Source organism: Clarias gariepinus, chromosome 5 (assembly GCF_024256425.1).
Source record: "Clarias gariepinus isolate MV-2021 ecotype Netherlands chromosome 5, CGAR_prim_01v2, whole genome shotgun sequence".
NCBI classification, from domain to species: Eukaryota; Metazoa; Chordata; class Actinopteri; order Siluriformes; family Clariidae; genus Clarias; species Clarias gariepinus.
Genome location: NC_071104.1, coordinates 29,343,246 through 29,358,717, shown reverse-complemented (window position 1 = coordinate 29,358,717; position 15,472 = coordinate 29,343,246).

Below are 15,472 nucleotides of genomic sequence, written 5' to 3'. Positions count from 1 at the left end.
TTTGTGTTTGGTATATTTTGTGTATTTGCCGGTGGGCAATGTTGGTTAGTGTTTGTTCAGTGTTTTAGTCGGTCTTCCGCGTTGCTTCCTACCATCGGCCAGCTAACCCGAGCGACACCTAGCGGCCTGGCGATATAGTGTCAGAGTCATTACGCGCCGGCGCAAAGCAACCGGAAGCCGACTCGTCCATTGTTTGTCATAAAGGGGAGTATGAATGCTTGTGTTAGGTTTGTAATATTTGTTTCTGGTATTTGTTTCTGTTATTTAAGTCTTTAATGACTTAAACCAAAAGAGCATGAAGTGGGTGCCTATCTATGTGTATGTTATGTGTGTTGCACAAACAAATCTATATACTTACTATGTCATACTTCCCATTTCTGGTAATTTCGCTTGGTTTGTTCTGAGATGGGCGGGGTTTGAACTATAAAGGGAAGCCCCAAACCAGTGTACAGGGTCGGTTTACCTGGCCAGCGAGCGTGCAACTGTGGTGCCGTGAGCTATATTCCACAATCGGAGTGTGTTTATCTGTTGGTTTTCATTTTTTCCTTTTCTTTGCCTTTTTTTTTTTGTATGGTGTTATTTTGTTACTTTGTATATAGTTTTGGTTTGGATTTTTTTTTTTATTTATTTTTTTTGTTTTCCACTGGGACCCCTCTCAAGCACTGTAAATAAATTATCACTTTTCACTCAACACCACTGCGAGTATTGCCATCATTTTTGGATCTTTTTTTTTTTTTCGGGTGTTGAACCCTTTTTTTTGCCGGACGTTGGTCGGCAAGGTGCAGGCGTCTCACAATTGGTGGCAGCGGTGGGATGGCTACTCGCAAGACAGTGATAAGAGGCAGGAAGCCTAGAGTGGGGCTTCGCTCCCAGTCCAAAGCTGTGGCCGAGAAGGATGTGGCCTGGGACACTGTCGACTCTACGGAGGAAGAGAGAGAGGAGGATCTCGTGACTGTTCGTCCCAAGTCCACATCATCTCAAGACAGACCCGTCTCTCCGGCAGCGTCATCTGGAGGTGAGATGTATGCCGTGATGCGTGACTTCCTAAACGCACAAGAGCGGAGAGAGCAGCGATATCTTCTAGAGCTACAAAATCTACGAGAGTCGATTCTGCAAGCTGTTCGACCAGCTGAGGGGTCGGTTGATGGTGAGAGCCCACAGATGGAGCTCCCAACACCAGCTCAGCACAGGAGAACAGCTTATCAGAGGGACAGAGACACACCGACCGACATGGCGTCCAGCAGCCAGCCGACGCTACGATCAGAGCCAAAGCTGCCAGTCTTCCAACAGGGGGAGGACATTGAGAACTTCTTGCGTCGCTTCGAGCGTCTGGCTAAGACCTGGAGGTGGCCAGAGGACGAGTGGAGTTATCGTCTTGTTCCACTGTTAACCGGGCAGGCGCTGGAGGCATACCTGGCTATGGATGAGGATCGAGCGGAGGTCTACGCAGACTTGAAGGAGGCGCTCTTGGAAAAGTTTAACATCTCTCCAGAGACTTACCGTCAGCGGTTCCGTGCTGTCTCCATTCCAGCTGGGGAGTCACCAACCGAAACTTACCATCGGCTGCAGAACTTGTACCGGCGTTGGGTGAGGCCTGAGCTGCACACCAAGGAGGAGATCGGCGAGATCGTAGTCCTGGAACAGCTACTTCGGGTTCTTCCCCATGAAATCCGAGTGTGGGTGAAGGAACATGAGCCGACAACTGGACTAGAAGCTGCTAAATTAGCACAGCAGTACATCAATGCTCACCGTGGTAGTCAGCGCACTCAACCCATGAAAGGTAACGTTAAAGGTTCTATCAGTGGCCCTGATGGCCCTCATGTGGACTTAAATGTTGCTCGTACACAGAAGGTAGCTCCGGAAAAAAGACTTGTTTGCTATTACTGCCAACAACCGGGTCACAAAGCAACAGTGTGTCCGGTTCGTAAAACAAAATTAACTGGGTTTTGTTATGTCCCAAGGGAGGAGGACATTGAGTTGAACAGTTCACACAATACACAATATGTTCCAGTGATTGTGAATGGACAATGTTTGAATGCTCTGTTGGACACTGGTAGCTCATTAACATTGCTTAAAAGATGTCACATGTCACATGTCCCGTTTGCTAAGCTGGTCAATGTACTATGTGTTCATGGGGATGTAAAGCAGTACCCCCAAACAGAAGTTAATGTGTGTGTACAAGACCAAACTTATATGTTGAATGTGGCTGTTGTTGATGATCTACCTGCTGATATGATTTTGGGAAGAGATTTGCCGGTGCTCACTGACCTTTTGCATTCTACCAGAGACTTTGTAATTACTTCTGACCATGCTGAAGTTGCTTGTCCGGTTGTAACACGAGCCCAGGTTAAGGCAGGTCTGCAGCCTTTGCCAGACTTACACCATAGTCTGTTGCAAGGCGGGACTAAGGGCCCCAGAAAGACACGTCGTCAGCGACGACTAGAAAAAGGTCTTGGTACCCCAGCCCCTGAGATCCAAACTGAGGGTCTTGAAGTTCATGGCTGGAGGGTTCCAGAAAACATTGCAGAACTGCAAAAAGCGGATGTGTCGTTAAAACCTCTATTTGCTAAAGTGTGTGATGAAAAACAAGCTGATTTGTGTGGGGAAAAATATGTTGTTACTAATGATATATTGTATATGCAAACACCCAAGTTCACCCGTTTGGTCGTCCCCACTTGTTGTCGTCCCATTGTGTTACACTTAGCACACAGTACCCCATGGGCAGGACATAGGCCACATCAGAAAACATATGCTTGCATAAGCTCACGGTTTGTTGGGCCCTCCATGTACACTGATGTACAGACTTACTGCCCCACATGCCCCACATGCCAAAAAACAAGTGCTTTGCGCCGATGGGATAGGGCACCTTTACTTCCTCTGCCTGTGATCTCTGTCCCCTTTCAGCGTATCGCCATGGACATTGTTGGACCTCTGGAAAAGAGCAGTGCAGGGCACCAATACATCCTGGTCGTCAGCGATTATGCGACAAGGTACCCTGAGGCTTTCCCTCTTCGCTCCACGACTACGTCCAAGATCATCAGTGCTCTCGTCCAGCTGTTCTCCAGGGTGGGGATACCAGAGGAAATCCTCACAGACCAGGGGACCAACTTCACATCACGGCTGATGAAGCTACTGCATCGACAGCTAGGCATCACCGCGATCAAGACCAGCCCATACCACCCTCAGACTGATGGACTGGTGGAACGTTTTAACCAAACGCTCAAGAACATGCTCCGCAAGTTCGTCTCTGACACTGGAAGGGACTGGGACAAATGGCTACCATTCTTGTTGTTTGCCTACAGGGAGGTACCACAAGCATCTACAGGCTTTTCTCCATTTGAGCTCCTGTATGGATGGCAGGTCCAAGGACCGCTGGATCTCCTGCGGAAGGGCTGGGAGGCCGCTTCGTCTCAGAGGATGGACAAGTCTGAGAAGGGCATTATCCAATACATCCTGGAGATGAGGGACCGCCTGGAGCGCTACAGAGAGATGGCCCAAGAGAACCTCCGACAGGCACAACAAGCCCAAAAGAAATGGTATGACCAGTACGCCAGAACCCGAGAGCTGCAACCTGGACAAAAGGTACTGTTATTACTCCCTACCTCAGCAAACAAACTGCTGGTGAAGTGGCAAGGACCCTACTCGGTTGTTCGCAAGATGGGACCAGTAACATATGAGATTCGTCACCCTGACAAAGGCAAGGCAACACAGACATACCACATCAACCTGCTGAAGGAGTGGAAAGAGCCACCCAACAAACCTGAAACGTCTCTGCTAATTCGAGAAGTAGAAGAGGATCAGGAGAACGACCAACCAGAGCCGACGTTGAGAGAACCAGCACAGCCAGCAGGGGTTGATCTGCTTCATCTGGAAGAGCCCAAGCAAGCTGAGCTGCATTATCTCCTGGATCAGTACCCTCCTTTGTTTCGTCAGAGGCCTGGGCGGACCAACCTGGTACAACATGAAATCCACCTTCTTGATCCAACACCTTCTCGTCAGAGGCCATACAGAGTGCCTGAAAGGCTGGTGGCACCCCTAAAGGCAGAGATTGAGATGATGCTGGAGTTGGGAGTTATTGAAACCTCCAAGAGTGAGTGGAGTAGCCCAATCGTTATCGTCCCGAAAAAAGACAACACCTTACGGGTCTGCATTGATTTTCGAAAGCTGAATGCCCAGTCAAGATTTGATGCTTACCCTATGCCACGCATCGACGATCTACTGGAGAGAATTGGGCAAGCCAAATATATTACCACCTTGGATCTTTGCAAGGGCTATTGGCAAGTACCCCTGGAGGAGGCATCGAGACCCTACACAGCGTTCCGCACCCCATTGGGGCTGTTCCATTTTACGGTTTTACTATTCGTACTGCATGGGGCACCTGCAACGTTTCAATGTCTGATTGACCAGGTCCTCAGGGGCTGTGAAGAATGGTCAGCCGCCTATCTGGATGATGTCGTCATATACAGTACAACCTGGGAAGACCATCTTCTGCACCTTAAAAAAACCCTGGGTAAGATCCAAGAGGCTGGCCTGACCTTAAATGTGGCTAAATGTGAGTGGGCCAGGGCAGAAACCAATTACCTTGGATACCACCTGGGAAACGGGGAGTTGAGACCCCAAGTAGACAAGATAGACGCCATTCAGCGTAGCCCAAGACCGAGGACCAAAAAAGAGGTCCGGTCTTTCCTGGGGTTGGTAGGATGGTACCGACGCTTCATTCCGGACTTCTCTACTCCTGCTGTCCCACTAACCAACCTGCTTGGCAAAAGTGTAAAGAACCCCATTACTTGGACTGAGGAGTGTGAAGCAGCCTTTAATATCTTAAAAAAACAGATGTGTTCAGGTCCAGTCCTCAAGAGTCCAGATTTCACTAAGGGGTTTGTTGTACAGGTGGATGCTTCCGCTGTGGGGATTGGTGCAGTCCTGGCCCAGGGAGAGGCAGGTGAAGAAAGACCTATTGCTTTCCTGAGCAGGAAATTGTTACCAAGAGAGACGCGATACTCCACAGTGGAGAAGGAAGGCCTGGCGATCAAGTGGGCATTGGAGAGCCTCAGATACTATCTGCTGGGAAGGAAGTTCCTACTGGAGACGGATCACAGAGCCCTGACGTGGATCCATACAATGAAGGATCACAACTCCCGTGTCACCAGATGGTATCTTTCTCTGCAGCCATACCAATTTAAAATTCGACATCGACCTGGACCCCAGAACAAGATAGCCGACTACCTGTCTCGGTACCCGGTCAGTTCGCGGCCTGGAGAGGGGAGAGGTGATGTCACAAAGTGAGCTGTCCCTGTCGGTTTGCACAGCACATACATACACACGCACATAATTACGTCTTACCTCACTCCTCCTCTGTACTCCCCATGCTGAGGCGATGCGGGTGCACACGCACGCCGTCGGTATACTGGTTTAACATACACACAAACATATCCACTCCATCTCCATTCCAAAATAGTCCTCGCTGTGCATACCAACACACACACATTTGATTTGTCTATTGTTTTGTGTTTGGTATATTTTGTGTATTTGCCGGTGGGCAATGTTGGTTAGTGTTTGTTCAGTGTTTTAGTCGGTCTTCCGCGTTGCTTCCTACCATCGGCCAGCTAACCCGAGCGACACCTAGCGGCCTGGCGATATAGTGTCAGAGTCATTACGCGCCGGCGCAAAGCAACCGGAAGCCGACTCGTCCATTGTTTGTCATAAAGGGGAGTATGAATGCTTGTGTTAGGTTTGTAATATTTGTTTCTGGTATTTGTTTCTGTTATTTAAGTCTTTAATGACTTAAACCAAAAGAGCATGAAGTGGGTGCCTATCTATGTGTATGTTATGTGTGTTGCACAAACAAATCTATATACTTACTATGTCATACTTCCCATTTCTGGTAATTTCGCTTGGTTTGTTCTGAGATGGGCGGGGTTTGAACTATAAAGGGAAGCCCCAAACCAGTGTACAGGGTCGGTTTACCTGGCCAGCGAGCGTGCAACTGTGGTGCCGTGAGCTATATTCCACAATCGGAGTGTGTTTATCTGTTGGTTTTCATTTTTTCCTTTTCTTTGCCTTTTTTTTTTTGTAGAGTGTTATTTTGTTACTTGGTATATAGCTTTGGTTTGGTTTTTGTTTTACACTGGGACTTCTTTCAAGCACTGTAAATAAATTATCACCTTTTACTCAACATCACTGCGAGTATTGCCATCATTTTTGGATATTTTTTTATTTTTTTTTCCGGGTGTTGAACCCTTGTTTTTGCCGGACGTTGGTCGGCAAGGTGCAGGCGTCCCACAATTGGTGGCAGCGGTGGGATGGCTACTCGCAAGACAGTGATAAGAGGCAGGAAGCCTAGAGTGGGGCTTCGCTCCCAGTCCAAAGCTGTGGCCGAGAAGGATGTGGCCTGGGACACTGTCGACTCTACGGAGGAAGAGAGAGAGGAGGATCTCGTGACTGTTCGTCCCAAGTCCACATCATCTCAAGACAGACCCGTCTCTCCGGCAGCGTCATCTGGAGGTGAGATGTATGCCGTGATGCGTGACTTCCTAAACGCACAAGAGCGGAGAGAGCAGCGATATCTTCTAGAGCTACAAAATCTACGAGAGTCGATTCTGCAAGCTGTTCGACCAGCTGAAGGGTCGGTTGATGGTGAGAGCCCACGGATGGAGCTCCCAACACCAGCTCAGCACAGGAGAACAGCTTATCAGAGGGACAGAGACACACCGACCGACATGGCGTCCAACAGCCAGCCGACGCTACGATCAGAGCCAAAGCTGCCAGTCTTCCAACAGGGGGAGGACATTGAGAACTTCTTGCGTCGTTTCGAGCGTCTGGCTAAGACCTGGAGGTGGCCAGAGGACGAGTGGAGTTATCGTCTTGTTCCACTGTTAACCGGGCAGGCGCTGGAGGCATACCTGGCTATGGACAAGAATCGAGCGGAGGTCTATGCAGACTTGAAGGAGGCGCTCTTGGAAAAGTTTAACATCTCTCCAGAGACTCCATTCCAGCTGGGGAGTCACCAACCGAAACTTACCATCGGCTGCAGAACTTGTACCGGCGTTGGGTGAGGTCTGAGCTACACACCAAGAAGGAGATCGGCGAGATCGTAGTCCTGGAACAGCTACTTCGGGTTCTTCCCCATGAAATCCGAGTGTGGGTGAAGGAACATGAGCCGACAACTGGACTAGAAGCTGCTAAACTAGCTCAGCAGTACATCAATGCTCACCGTGGTCCGGTGATCCCACCGTCAGCGCACTCAACCCATGAAAGGTAACTTTAAAGGTTCTATCAGTGGCCCTGATGGCCCTCATGTTGACTTAAATGTTGCTCGTACACAGAAGGTAGCTCCAGAAAAAAGACTTGTTTGCTATTACTGCCAACAACCGGGTCACAAAGCAACAGTGTGTCCGGTTCGTAAAACAAAATTAACTGGGTTTTGTTATGTCCCAAGGGAGGAGGACATTGAGTTGAACAGTTCACACAATACACAATATGTTCCAGTGATTGTGAATGGACAATGTTTGAATGCTCTGTTGGACACTGGTAGCTCATTAACATTGCTTAAAAGATGTCACATGTCACATGTCCCGTTTGCTAAGCTGGTCAATGTACTATGTGTTCATGGGGATGTAAAGCAGTACCCCCAAACAGAAGTTAATGTGTGTATACAAGACCAAACTTATATGTTGAATGTGGCTGTTGTTCATGATCTACCCGCTGATATGATTTTGGGAAGAGATCTGCCGGTGCTCACTGACCTTTTGCATTCTACCAGAGACTTTGTAATTACTTCTGACCATGCTGAAGTTGCTTGTCCGGTTGTAACACGAGCCCAGGTTAAGGCAGGTCTGCAGCCTTTGCCAGACTTACACCATAGTCTGTTGCAAGGCGGGACTAAGGGCCCCAGAAAGACACGTCGTCAGCGACGACTAGAAAAAGGTCTTGGTACCCCAGCCCCTGAGATCCAAACTGAGGGTCTTGAAGTTCATGGCTGGAGGGTTCCAGAAAACATTGCAGAACTGCAAAAAGCGGATGTGTCGTTAAAACCTCTATTTGCTAAAGTGTGTGATGAAAAACAAGCTGATTTGTGTGGGGAAAAATATGTTGTTACTAATGATATATTGTATATGCAAACACCCAAGTTCACCCGTTTGGTCGTCCCCACTTGTTGTCGTCCCATTGTGTTACACTTAGCACACAGTACCCCATGGGCAGGACATAGGCCACATCAGAAAACATATGCTTGCATAAGCTCACGGTTTGTTGGGCCCTCCATGTACACTGATGTACAGACTTACTGCCCCACATGCCCCACATGCCAAAAAACAAGTGCTTTGCGCCGATGGGATAGGGCACCTTTACTTCCTCTGCCTGTGATCTCTGTCCCCTTTCAGCGTATCGCCATGGACATTGTTGGACCTCTGGAAAAGAGCAGTGCAGGGCACCAATACATCCTGGTCGTCAGCGATTATGCGACAAGGTACCCTGAGGCTTTCCCTCTTCGCTCCACGACTACGTCCAAGATCATCAGTGCTCTCGTCCAGCTGTTCTCCAGGGTGGGGATACCAGAGGAAATCCTCACAGACCAGGGGACCAACTTCACATCACGACTGATGAAGCTACTGCATCGACAGCTAGGCATCACCGCGATCAAGACCAGCCCATACCACCCTCAGACTGATGGACTGGTGGAACGTTTTAACCAAACGCTCAAGAACATGCTCCGCAAGTTCGTCTCTGACACTGGAAGGGACTGGGACAAATGGCTACCATTCTTGTTGTTTGCCTACAGGGAGGTACCACAAGCATCTACAGGCTTTTCTCCATTTGAGCTCCTGTATGGATGGCAGGTCCAAGGACCGCTGGATCTCCTGCGAAAGAGCTGGGAGGCCGCTTCGTCTCAGAGGATGGACAAGTCTGAGAAGGGCATTATCCAATACGTCCTGGAGATGAGGGACCGCCTGGAGCGCTACAGAGAGATGGCCCAAGAGAACCTCCGACAGGCACAACAAGCCCAAAAGAAATGGTATGACCAGTACGCCAGAACCCGAGAGCTGCAACCTGGACAAAAGGTACTGTTATTACTCCCTACCTCAGCAAACAAACTGCTGGTGAAGTGGCAAGGACCCTACTCGGTTGTTCGCAAGATGGGACCAGTAACATATAAGATTCATCACCCTGACAAAGGCAAAGCACCACAGACTTACCACATCAATCTGCTGAAGGAGTGGAAAGAGCCACCCAACAAACCTGAAACGTCTCTGCTAATTCGAGAAGTAGAAGCGGATCAGGAGAACGACCAACCAGAGCCGACGTTGAGAGAACCAGCACAGCCAGCAGGGGTTGATCTGCTTCATCTGGAAGAGCCCAAGCAAGCTGAGCTGCATTATCTCCTGGATCAGTACCCTCCTTTGTTTCGTCAGAGGCCTGGGCGGACCAACCTGGTACAACATGAAATCCACCTTCTTGATCCAACACCTTCTCGTCAGAGGCCATACAGAGTGCCTGAAAGGCTGGTGGCACCCCTAAAGGCAGAGATTGAGATGATGCTGGAGTTGGGAGTTATTGAAACCTCCAAGAGTGAGTGGAGTAGCCCAATCGTTATCGTCCCGAAAAAAGACAACACCTTACGGGTCTGCATTGATTTTCGAAAGCTGAATGCCCAGTCAAGATTTGATGCTTACCCTATGCCACGCATCGACGATCTACTGGAGAGAATTGGGCAAGCCAAATATATTACCACCTTGGATCTTTGCAAGGGCTATTGGCAAGTACCCCTGGAGGAGGCATCGAGACCCTACACAGCGTTCCGTACCCCATTGGGGCTGTTCCATTTTACGGTTTTACTATTCTGACTGCATGGGGCACCCGCAACGTTTCAACGTTTGATGGACCAAGTCCTCAGGGGCTGTGAAGAATGGTCAGCCGCCTATCTGGATGATGTCGTCATATACAGTACAACCTGGGAAGACCATCTTCTGCACCTTAAAAAAACCCTGGGTAAGATCCAAGAGGCTGGCCTGACCTTAAATGTGGCTAAATGTGAGTGGGCCAGGGCAGAAACCAATTACCTTGGATACCACCTGGGAAACGGGGAGTTGAGACCCCAAGTAGACAAGATAGACGCCATTCAGCGTAGCCCAAGACCGAGGACCAAAAAAGAGGTCCGGTCTTTCCTGGGGTTGGTAGGATGGTACCGACGCTTCATTCCGGACTTCTCTACTACTGCTGTCCCACTAACCAACCTGCTTGGCAAAAGTGTAAAGAACCCCATTACTTGGACTGAGGAGTGTGAAGCAGCCTTTAATATCTTAAAAAAACAGATGTGTTCAGGTCCAGTCCTCAAGAGTCCAGATTTCACTAAGGGGTTTGTTGTACAGGTGGATGCTTCCGCTGTGGGGATTGGTGCAGTCCTGGCCCAGGGAGAGGCAGGTGAAGAAAGACCTATTGCTTTCCTGAGCAGGAAATTGTTACCAAGAGAGACGCGATACTCCACAGTGGAGAAGGAAGGCCTGGCGATCAAGTGGGCATTGGAGAGCCTCAGATACTATCTGCTGGGAAGGAAGTTCCTACTGGAGACGGATCACAGAGCCCTGACGTGGATCCATACAATGAAGGATCACAACTCCCGTGTCACCAGATGGTATCTTTCTCTGCAGCCATACCAATTTAAAATTCGACATCGACCTGGACCCCAGAACAAGATAGCCGACTACCTGTCTCGGTACCCGGTCAGTTCGCGGCCTGGAGAGGGGAGAGGTGATGTCACAAAGTGAGCTGTCCCTGTCGGTTTGCACAGCACATACATACACACGCACATAATTACGTCTTACCTCACTCCTCCTCTGTACTCCCCATGCTGAGGCGATGCGGGTGCACACGCACGCCGTCGGTATACTGGTTTAACATACACACAAACATATCCACTCCATCTCCATTCCAGAATAATCCTCGCTGTGCATACCAACACACACACATTTGATTTGTCTATTGTTTTGTGTTTGGTATATTTTGTGTATTTGCCGGTGGGCAATGTTGGTTAGTGTTTGTTCAGTGTTTTAGTCGGTCTTCCGCGTTGCTTCCTACCATCGGCCAGCTAACCCGAGCGACACCTAGCGGCCTGGCGATATAGTGTCAGAGTCATTACGCGCCGGCGCAAAGCAACCGGAAGCCGACTCGTCCATTGTTTGTCATAAAGGGGAGTATGAATGCTTGTGTTAGGTTTGTAATATTTGTTTCTGGTATTTGTTTCTGTTATTTAAGTCTTTAATGACTTAAACCAAAAGAGCATGAAGTGGGTGCCTATCTATGTGTATGTTATGTGTGTTGCACAAACAAATCTATATACTTACTATGTCATACTTCCCATTTCTGGTAATTTCGCTTGGTTTGTTCTGAGATGGGCGGGGTTTGAACTATAAAGGGAAGCCCCAAACCAGTGTACAGGGTCGGTTTACCTGGCCAGCGAGCGTGCAACTGTGGTGCCGTGAGCTATATTCCACAATCGGAGTGTGTTTATCTGTTGGTTTTCATTTTTTCCTTTTCTTTGCCTTTTTTTTTTTGTAGAGTGTTATTTTGTTACTTGGTATATAGCTTTGGTTTGGTTTTTGTTTTACACTGGGACTTCTTTCAAGCACTGTAAATAAATTATCACCTTTTACTCAACATCACTGCGAGTATTGCCATCATTTTTGGATATTTATTTATTTATTTTTATTTTTTCCGGGTGTTGAACCCTTGGTTTTGCCGGACGTTGGTCGGCAAGGTGCAGGCGTCCCACACCAGAAAACAATACAATATTTTAAAAAAAATTAGTTATGGTCTGAAATGTGTACAAAATTCTGAGAATTCTAAAACTTAAAGCTACACCTCAGGTGGCACTATGCAGGTTTAGGCTTTTCCTATGAGATAATTCTATCCACTCTCACTTTCTCACTTATTCTCCATACAACTTATTCTGTACATGGTTGCAGGAGACCTGGACCCTATCCCATGGGAGTCAGGGAACAAGTGGGATATTCATTATAGGGCACAAGCATGCACACACTCACTCACATACTAAATGGGCAATTTGGGAAGACCAGTTAGCCTACACTGCTTGTGTTTGGACTGTGGTGAGCTGAGAGACTGGAAATCCACACACCTACCTAGCAAAATCAAATATGTACAAATGTGACATCAGTTTTGTGTGCGAGGAAAGGTTCAACAGAGCTTAATGTTAAGTAAAATTAAAACATTGCCTTATTTTGTATTAATTTAAACATTATTAATTAAATTGTAATTAAAACATATATATGTTATATATGCCTTATATTTGGTTTTCAGTTCTGATAAGTTGCCATTGTTTTGACTTAATCTGTTTGGTGATCATAATCTTTTTGACCTTCAGACAACTTACAAACTTAAAAATTAGCCATCTAGCTCACTTTACTCAAGAGACTGCAGCTGCTTTTGTGACTCAGAATGTTTTGAGGTCTTACGCATCCGGCCACCTGCAGTAGCTCAGATGCCATGCTTTATCAACCACAATGACAAAGCCACAGCTACACAAACAACAGATCAGTCTGCCTTTTTTCCACCATGGGAGAGATAGGAATCTGGAGACAATTGTTATCACAAACCACTGTACGCATCCTGAGTCTGCTCCTAGGCAGTGTTTTCTCTGATCAGACAACCTCTTCACACACCACTGAGATCTTTAAGTTATGGCCTCCATGGGCGCAGCAGGAAGAGGAATAGCTTTCTATTTCTATAAAGCTGTCCTTCTCTGCCTGTAGCTACTCATTTAGTGTCTGTGTCTCTCTTTCATTTTTTGGCCTGTCAGTGATGGGCTGTTACTGAGAAGCGGTTTCTTCTCCCCCCTGGAGCAGAGGTTAAATGGAGGCTTTACAGGGGTTAACAGCAACTACTGATGTATCCTATTGAGGTATCCATCAGAACACCCACTAATCAAAGAGGTCAGGCAATGGAGGCCACCTGCTTGTAGAGAAGGTCACATAGCTAATGATAAACTGTTCCAGATGGCTCCTTATTTTTTACTAAGTGGGCAGCAAAACTACCTACGTTTGCATTGGTTCACAAATATATTTGCTTATTTGATCCATTTGCATGCCCTTTGTTATTTTTCATCCCCAATTAAGTTCATTTTCCAATCTAAGCTAATTCATAAAAGTACTGACAGCCCTTTCCATATTTATTATGTTGTTGGGTTTTGTAGCTAAAGCAATGTGTTGCCAGCTGAGATTAGAGGTTTGATTGCGGTCCAAAGCTGGGTTTTCTAACCACAAAAATCAGAGAAACCTCCTACAGGTTATATGTCTATGTAAAGGTTACTATTCATTATATGAAATAGGATGTGTGGGTGTACTTAAGTAACTTACATCCCTCACTGAGAACACAATAATGTTGTAAGAATCTACAGAAAGTTACTCATGCATAAGCAAGAGTATTATTTTTTTTCCTTTTTTTCACTAACTACACTATTTTAATAACATGTATATAATTGTATACATTAACATGTTACATGAGGCAGAAGGATAGAGATGGGAAGGATGTGCAGCAGGTTAGAGTGATTAAAGATAAAGATAGAAATGTACTGAGGGCAATGGGAAGATGGAAGGAGTACTTTATGAGTTTAAGGAGTTGATCAATGAGGAAAACGAAAGAGAACAAAGAGTAGAAGAGGTGACTTGTGGATCAGGAAGTAGCAAATATTAGTAAAAGTGAGGTGAAAAGGCTGTTGGTCCTGATGACATACCTGTGCGGGTATGGAAGTGCTTAGGAGAGGTGGCAGTAGGGTTTCTAACTAGTTTGTTTAACAAGATCTTGGAGAGTGAGAGGATTCCAGAAGAATGGAGGAGAAGTGTATTGGTGCCGATTTTTAAGAACAAGGGAGCTGTGCAGAGCTGTGGCAATTACAGAGGCATAAAGCTAATGAGCCAGACAATGAAGCTGTGGGAAAGAGTAGTGGAAGCTATAGGGCAGAGGTGAGCATTTCTGAGCAGCAATATGGTTTTATGCCTAGAAAGAGTACATCAGATGCAGTATTTGCTTTGAGGATGCTGGCGGAGGAGTACAGAGAAGGTAACACGGAGTTGCATTGTGTCTTTTTAGATTTAGAGAAAGCGTATGACAGGGTGCCAAGAGAGGAGCTGTGGTGTTGTATGAGGAGGTCTGGAGTGGCAGAGAAGTATGTTAGAGTGGTGCAGGACATGTATGAGAGCTGTAAGACAGTGGTGAGATGTGCTGTAGGTGTGACAGAAGAGTTCAAGGTGGAGGTGGGTCTGCATCAAGGATCGTCTCTATGCCCCTTTTTGTTTGCTCTGGTGATGGACAGGATGACAGATGAGGTTAGACAGGAGTCTCCATGGACTATGATGTTTGCAGATGACATTGTGTTTTGTAGCGAGAGCAGGGAACAAGTGCAAGACAATTTGGAGAGGTGGAGGTATGCTCTGGAAAGCAGAGGAATGAAGGTTAGCCGCAGTAAGACGGAATACATGTGTGTGAATGAGAGGAACCCAAGAGGAACGATGAGGATACAGGCAGCAGAGGTAAAGAAGGTGCAGGATTTTAAGTACTTAGGGTCAACAGTCCAGAGCAACGGAGAGTGTGGAAAGGAGGTGAAGAGGCGGGTACAGGCAGATTGGAATGGATGGAGAAAAGTTTCAGGTGTGTTGTGTGATAAAAGAGTATCAGCGAGAATGAAAGTTAAGGTGTACAGGACAGTGGTGAGACCAGCGATGCTCTACAGCTTAGAGACAGTGGCACTGAAGAAAAGACAGGAGGCAGAGTTGGAGGTAGCAGTGCTAAAGATGTTGAGGTTCTCCTTGGGAGTGACAAGGATAGACAGGATTGAGAATGAGTTCATCAGAGGGACAACCCATGTTAGATGTTTTGGAGATAAAGTCAGAGAGGCCAGATTGAGGTGGTTTGGACATGTTCAGAGGAGAGATGGGAAATATATTGGTAGAAGGATGCTAAGGTTGGAACTGCCAGGCAGGAGGTCTAGAGGAAGACCAAGGAGGAGATTTATGGATGCAGTGAGAGAGAACGTGAAGTTAGTTGGTGTGAGAGAAGAGGATGCAGATGATAGGATTAGATGGAGGCAGATGATTCACTGTGGCGACCCCTAAAAGGGAACAGGCGAAAGACAAAGAAGACATTAACATGTTTCAATCTGATTATATATTCACTGTTGAAATGCGCCATTGTAGCACTGTGGCCTTGCACTTCCATGGTCCCGCCTCAAAGTTTGTTCGCTTCAGATGTTATCCCCGTGCTTTTTGGGTTCCCTTTGGGTACTCTAGTTCGCTTCACAGTCCAAACATACAGTATGTACATTAGACTAATTGGCATTCCCAAATTGCCTATAATGTACTGATATCACGCCTCCTGAGATTGGCTCCAGGCTCCTAGGTTTATTTCCTGTGTTATTAAGATTTTTATTGATTAAGATAATGATTTTGTTATAGACAACCTTGTG